This window comes from Oncorhynchus gorbuscha, linkage group LG21 (genome assembly GCF_021184085.1).
Source record: "Oncorhynchus gorbuscha isolate QuinsamMale2020 ecotype Even-year linkage group LG21, OgorEven_v1.0, whole genome shotgun sequence".
NCBI classification, from domain to species: Eukaryota; Metazoa; Chordata; class Actinopteri; order Salmoniformes; family Salmonidae; genus Oncorhynchus; species Oncorhynchus gorbuscha.
Genome location: NC_060193.1, coordinates 27,054,676 through 27,062,201, shown reverse-complemented (window position 1 = coordinate 27,062,201; position 7,526 = coordinate 27,054,676). Strand labels below are relative to the sequence as shown.

Here is a 7,526-nt window from a genome sequence, read left to right as displayed (position 1 = left end):
TTATATATTTTGATCTGTTTAACTCAGAATTGCTGAAATTGGTCTTGCCATAGTTTTCTTTTTGCCTCCATAGAGTCTACGGGAGTGGACAAGTGTCACGTGTGCTCCCTCTCCGGCCTCTAGGTCACCAGGCTGCTCGTTTTGGCGCACACCTGTCACCGTCGTTACACGCACCTGCGCGTCGTCAGACTCACCTGGACTCCATCACTCCCTTGATTACCTGCCCTATATATGTCACACCTTTTCTTGTTTTGTATTATGGTCTGTTTATTTTATTAAAACACTCACTCCCTGAACATGCTTCCCGACTCTCAGCGCACATCTTTACAGAATGAAGCATCATGGAGTGTTTTTTTCGAGTTAGGTGGGAATGAAGTTGGGTCTGGGAGCTGCTATAGGCTTTCATGCCTCAGCCCGGATCGACAGGCTCTCATGCCTCGACCGGCTCGCTGGTCTTTCATGCCTTCGCCAAGATCGCCAGGCTCTTACACCTCAACCTTGATCGCCAGGCTCCCTTGCCTCAGCCGGTCTGTCAGGTTCCCGCGTACCAGCCGGCGACAGGTTCCTGCGCATCAGCGGGGGTGACCAGTCCGCTCATGATCCCGGGCATCGTCCTTTGGGTTGGCGTCCTGCGCCTGGAGCCGTAAGCGCCGGGGACGGGGTACGGTCAGTTATGCTCTCCAGCGCTCTGTCGTCATGCTCCTTCGTCTTAGCCGGATTGACGGCTTTCCTGCGCCTCTGCAGAGGTGACCGGTCCGCTCCGGTCCCTTAGGATCGTCATTTTGGTCGGCGTCCTGCGGCTGAAAGGTCACCAGGCTGCTCGTTATGGCGCACATCTGTCACCATCGTTACGCGCACCAGCGCATCGTCAAATACATGGACTCATCACTTCCTTGATTACCTGCCCTTTGGTTCTTTCCCCATGCATCTTTGTTTCATTTCATGTTCTTGGTTTTTTATTAAATCACCCACTCACTCCCTGAACGTTCTTCACAACTCTCACCGCACATCGGTACGAGTAAATCCGCCTGCCAGCCACTGCTTGTCCACTAAGTCATGTCAGCCCCAGGTAAATATGTTCCACATAATTTAGTTATCATATTATACTGGGGTTGTTTTTCTTCTCATAAATTGCATCTTTGCAGGTAACTGTCTGTGTTCATCGGCCCCTTTTCAGTACATGACTGACGTTATACACAGAAGTTCAACTTTTGGCTTTGGCTGTATAAAGAAAGTAATCGCCGTCTGCTCCCTTTCAACCTAGCATAGAATTACATTTTGTATTAAACAAAATAACTGTTTTGGCATCTCAAACGCCTAAGATGGTTGGTCTTTGCAAAATAACTATTTTGGCTGTAGCGGTTGTCAGCTAGGATGCTAATGTACATTGACAGGCAGTAGCAAAGGCTATCCAAAAAGCCTTAGGTTGGTTTAAAAATTATAATACAGTTGATTTGCGACAATTAGACATTATCTTAGCAGGACACTCGTATGAGCCTCAAAATCCAAAGGTAGTCAAATTCACCCTTAAGCTGCATGTAGGCGTTTTTGGAATTCGTTACATTACCATACGTTTTGCAAATTCGTAACACATACGAAAGGGGTGATGGACATCTACCAATTATTTATTTAACTAGGTAAATCCGTTAACGTTATTTACAATGACACCGGCCAAACCCGGACAACGCTGGGCTAATTGTTCGTCTATGGGACTCCCAATCACGGCCGGATGTGATACAGCCTGGATTCGAACCAGGGTGTCTGTAGTGACGCCTCTAGCGCTGAGATGCAGTGCTTTAGACCGCTGCGCCACTCGGTTACCATGCGAAACGTACAGAATATTACAAAATGCTGACACCAGGTTGGTGTTCTGCCACCAACTTGTGCCCAATGGCCTCATGCTGCAATGTTTGAGAACACAAAAGGGTGTAAATGTGAACCTGTTTGACATCACAAACGGTGACTTGAGTCTCTTCCTGAATGAATAGATAACTGAACTGGTGTTTTTCTTCACCAGGGTTGTAAAATCATTACTTCACACCTTAGCTAATGGAAAACGTTTAGCAACGGAAACAAGTTTCTATTGGACAAATTCAGTTAGGTCACTTCCCATTTTCGTTCTGTTGGGTTCCTAGTGAATACACCCCTGCTTCTACTCCACATTCCTCGAGGCTCTCAACTGAAACTTTACCCTCTCCCGAATTGTTGAAGTAGGAAAAGGATGTATGAAATGTCTTATTTCAATACTAAAAAAGACCATCCCAATTTTGACAAGTCAATTCATGTTCTTACATTTAAATGCACAATGTAAAAATGTTATTTGCTTCCAAAACAAAATATCTTTACTTTCAGCAGTTTACAAAAAGGGAAAGTGCAAACATCTGCTGCTCTCAATCTCCCCACTCTTGGTCTAGGTGTTTGTAATCCAGGAGCAATTTTTCAGTAAAAAGAAAGCTAGTCAACCTTTTCGTTTTCCTACCTTAGAGGTAGGAATGTGGAAATGGGTGCAGCGAAACATCTGGGTGATTCCATGCCAGCGTAGCCTGGAAATATTTTTGGGATCTCAGATTGTTCTGGCAAGTGTCACAGTAACTTCATTGGGAGGAAGGATGATTGACAGTATTTACATTTGTATCACAGACCATTTATGAGAATCATAAGTGGCAATTTTAGTCCCTTTTTAGACCTATACATGCCCTCCTGTAAGACCTAAGATCTGTGAAACGTGTATATGATAAACATCTTGTAACTACTTTTATAGTGTTTTTAAGTATGTAGTTGTCTAGATTCTGAAATGTCATTTTTCATTCAAAATATTAATTTTAAGTACCCATTTTGTGTATTTCTTTAGACATTGTTTGCCATCCAGCCACTGCCTGATAAGAATAGTAAGCAGTGGTCAAAATCCTTCGACTGGAATTCGATTCTGAGCAGGACGACCGCAGATTCTTGACAACAGTTAATCACAAATTCCCCTGTTGCACCATAATGAAACTCCCCCTGGGTATTTTCCCCAATAGGATTTGTGTAATGCTATTATTCCTGTGTATTCGAGATAAGAAAAAGCTTGCTGTGTAAAAGGCTAACTACGTTGCTGGAAGCTTAGATTATGTGAAATTACTTTTGTTCCTTGCAGTTTCCATTGAACGAGTGGTACGTTGTGGGGAGTCCATTGGTGTCCAGCAATACGGCCCACTTTTGTTAACTTTTGTTTAATAACACCAGTTCACACTCTCCACATTTGCATCCATAACTCCATATTCATGTTTAGCTTTTTACCAATATGAATGTATTATAATACTATTTCCTCAGGTTACCCATCCCCTCACCAGGGTCCTGGAAGTTACTCCACGGCACCCTACCCTGTTCCTCATGGTGGGTATGGTGACCCTAACCATGCTCCCCCACTGATTGACTTCCATATGGGCTACAACCACAAACAACTCCACCCAGGCCAGCCTGTGATGCATCAGCCTGTGCCCATGCCGGAATATGGGGTACCTCAAATGGGCCCAGGCTATGGTGGTCCTGGGCCTGAATTCGGTGCACCTAACTCTGGCCCTCCTGCAGCCATCTCACCAGCCCCTGCAGCAGTTGTGCCTGTTGGAGTTCCACCTGGTCTGGAGTACCTAACACAGGTAGGTTTGCTTGGAGAGAGTATCACAACAGGCTGTCAAATACACTGATTTCACAAACCTCCCTCTGCATGGCAAACATACACACAGGGACTTCTGAATGGCACAGCGGTGTAAGGCACTGCATCTCAGCCACAGAGGCATCACTACAGACCCTGGTTCGGTCCTGGGATGTATCACAACCCGGCCGTGATTGGTAGTCTTTTAGGGCGGCGAATAATTGGCCCAGCGTCATCCGGGTTAAATAAAGGTAAAATACACAATCCATATCTCAAGGCTTATAAGTCCTTTAACCTGTGTGTCCCCCCCCCCCTTCATCTACACTGATTTAACAGGTTACATTAAGGGATCATAGCTTTCACCTGGTCAGTCTGTCATGAAGGATGTTCCTAATGTTTTGTACACTATCTCATACTCTGTTCTGCGTTTCAGATTGACCAGCTCCTTATACACCAAAAAGTGGAGTTGCTGGAAGGTGAGCCTGCTAGTCTTATCGGAGTACAGAGAGAACAGAAGTAAAGGCATTGTAAAAATCAAAATCATGAATCATGAAAGTGACCACCGCCAAACTACTGTTTTCCTGTTTACGTTCCTGCGTTTGTCCTCTCACCTTCCCTACCATCCCCTCTTCCTTCTCCTCCCTCCGTTCCCCTCTCCTCAGTGTTCATTGGCTTTGAGACCAACAACCAGTACGAGATCAAGAACAGCCTGGGTCAGAAGATCTACAAGGCCAAGGAGAAGAACGACTGCTGCACACGCAACTGCTGCGGTGCCCTGCGTAGCTTTGACATGAAGATCAAGGACAACACGGACCGTGAGGTCATCCGCCTCATACGACCCTTCCGCTGTGACTCCTGCTGTTGTCCCTGCTGCCTGCAAGAGGTACAATTGGGCGCCTTAGTGTCTGCTTTGTAAAGATCTATGAATGACGCTGAATGGTCCTTTTGTCAGTCCAAACCCTCTCCCAGACTGGCTTGATCTGGTGCCATCTCTTCACCTTTCAGCTCTGTCTCTAGTGAATCACATTTTCTGGCAGGCGAACCACAGAACATTCTGACCTGTGGCATTATTTAGAACTCTGGATCTGGACCCGCTCGGGTCCCTGATAGGATCTCTGGTATTCGGGCACAGGTGGAGCCATGAAGTATAGTACATTTCTAAGGTCCCTTATGACTGCAGTGTCAGACATTAGTTCAGTGTCTATGGAGACACAGCCCCACAGTTACCATGTGAAGCATATTACCTTTGTCATGATAGTGATTGCAACGCCAATATCGGACACCAATGCACTCATCAAATTAGTGCCATATTACCTGCTGAAGCAAGCTTTGCAGTAAGCCAAGCACATGCTATTTAAAGCCACAGTGTACAGACCAAAGCCTGATTTTAAACATGGTCAAATACCTTTCAAATGTTGTGTCCCTCAGCTCGAGGTCCAAGCCCCGCCTGGCACCACCATAGGCTGTGTCCCAGGACTGGAACCCCTGTGTGCCCAAGTTCTCCATCAAGGGGGCCAACACGGAGACCGTAATGAAGCTGGAAGGACCCTGCTTTGCCTGCAACTGCTGCGGGGATGTGAATTTTGAGGTGAAGGGTCATACAGTTTGGGCTTTCTTTCGGTGAAATTGGTTCATAACAGTCCTATTTTAACTAGAACAAACTTTCTTTGGACTTCTTTTAGACCAGAAAAGATTGGCTAAGTTACCCTTTTGTCTACACACTCATCTAATCCTTTCAGAAGTAGGGATGTGATGAGGTGCAGTGGGCAAATCTTTGTCTCTGACCCATGTGTTTTGCTGCACACTCGTAGCTGACGGGGGAAGATGGAGGCAAGCCCATCGGCCGCATCAGTAAGCAGTGGGGTGGCCTGATAAAGGAGGTCTTCACCGACACGGACAACTTTGGCATCCAGTTCCCCATGGACCTGGACGTCAAGATGAAGGCTGTGCTCATGGGTGCCTGCTTCCTCATCGTAAGTCCCATTTGTCTGTTTAAAAAAAAAAAATTGAATCACAGAACTTGACACGTGTCAATCCTATTACTATGCTGATAAGATGAGCAGTTGTTGGAGGAAATTTAGTTGACATTTCTTCTTTTCTGCCTCACAGGATTTCATGTTCTTCGAGAAGGACTGAGCACTTGAGTCAAACTCTCTTTCTGTTGCCATTTGCAATCCCTCCCTTTTATTCTGATTCTGTTTGATACTCCTTCCTTATTTGAAACCTTAGAGGAAGCTGCCAATCCTAGAACTCTTTCTGTGTAACACGTGAGGTCTTATCTGATGAGCTTACATAGCCTCTGGACTGTTTCTGTCTATCCACCCAAATGTAAGAATCAGCAACTGGGCTATGAGACATAGGCCTTAGTTGTCTTTCATGGGTCTCTCCACTGAGTTATCTGTTTTTTTGCATTTGTTCTATCAAATAGATTTTTTTGTTTATCTATGTACATTTGGTGGTTCAGAACAGTATGGAGACTTTACATGTTCTTCAATACTTTTTCAGTGTTTTCTTTTTAGTCACTGCCATGGCAAGTTTTATCATACCAAACTGCTTCAGTTGCATTATTACATTCTAGATTATTTTAGTGTTAAATTGATTACTTACTGTTGTCAAATCCACTTCAATCAGTGTAGATGAAGGGGAGGAGACTGGTTAAAGTAGGATTTTTTTTTTTAAGTCTTGAGACTGTGTATTTGTGCCATTCAGAGGGTGAATGGGCGAGACAAAAGATTTGTGCCTTTTGAAAGGGGTGTGGTAGCAGGTGCCAGGCAAACCGGTTTGTGTCAAGAACTGCACCGCTGCTGACTTCTTCACGCTCAACACTTTCCCGTGTGTATCAAGAATGCTCCGCCACCCATAAGCCACCTTGACACAACTGTGGGAAGCATTGGATTCGGCATCCCTGTGGAACGCTTGTAGAGTCCATGCCCTGACGAACTGAGGCTGTTCTGAGAGCAAAAGGGGGTGCGACTCCAATATTAGGAAGGTGGTCCTAATGTTTTGTACTCTCAGTGTATGTTTTTCCAGGTCTCAGTTGTTCCTTGACGAGCACCATTCATTCACGCTGTCAAACATTTTAATGTTACTACTTCTGATAGTAACTATAGCCACTGGGGAAGTGGGAGAGAGTGAGGTGGCTGCCATCTGAGTCGACACTTTTTTTTTTTTGCAACAGTGATTGTCAGTGATTCAAGGAGCTATCATCATTAAGTAACATAATTGAGGGGAAGCATTGAGTATTTACATTCATCCACTTAAAAAACAACTGTCCCAGAATCAGTTACCTGCAGGGCACGCCTTCATGAAGGAATGTGCTTACCTGACTTAAGGGACATAGTGAAGAGTTGCGGCCAATTTCTTGGTAAACTGTTTCCTTTGGTGTTTAAATAGTGTCATTTTGTTCATGGGGTGAGCATGATGACTCTGTGCACTGTTTAGGGAGAGTGTTATATTTCTATTAGGCAATAAGGGTCTGGTTTCAAACAGTAGTGCTGAAGATCAGCGTGATTGAAATTTAAATGCAAGATTTCTGCATTTGCATTAAACACTGCATATGTCGGCTCAATCGAAAATGACTTTTTGAATTTCAACCATGCGTCTCTTCGGCACTACAGATTGAATCCAGCTCTGGGTCAAACAGTTGTGGTAAATAAAGCAGTTTTGTACCCTTTTTTTCCATTCTGCGTGACCTGCATTTTTACACTTGCGTCTCGATTCAATCCGTATCGCTGGAGAGCTTTGCTGCAGCGCAAAATACAGTTAAAGCCAATGTTCCTGCACTGACGGTCAACGCCGCTGATGCCGGCTCAATCGGAAATGACACATTTCATTCCAGCTACAGCATGTCAGTGTTATGGATTGAATTGAGTCTTAGGTCTGTGATTCAATC

At 44.9% G+C, this 7,526-nt stretch overlaps 1 pseudogene; it reads left to right on the top strand.

Annotated features, from left to right (window-relative positions):
- The first annotated feature begins 302 nt into the window (after positions 1-302).
- Positions 303-7,307, top strand: LOC124008275 (annotated as a pseudogene).
- Positions 7,308-7,526: the final 219 nt, after the last annotated feature.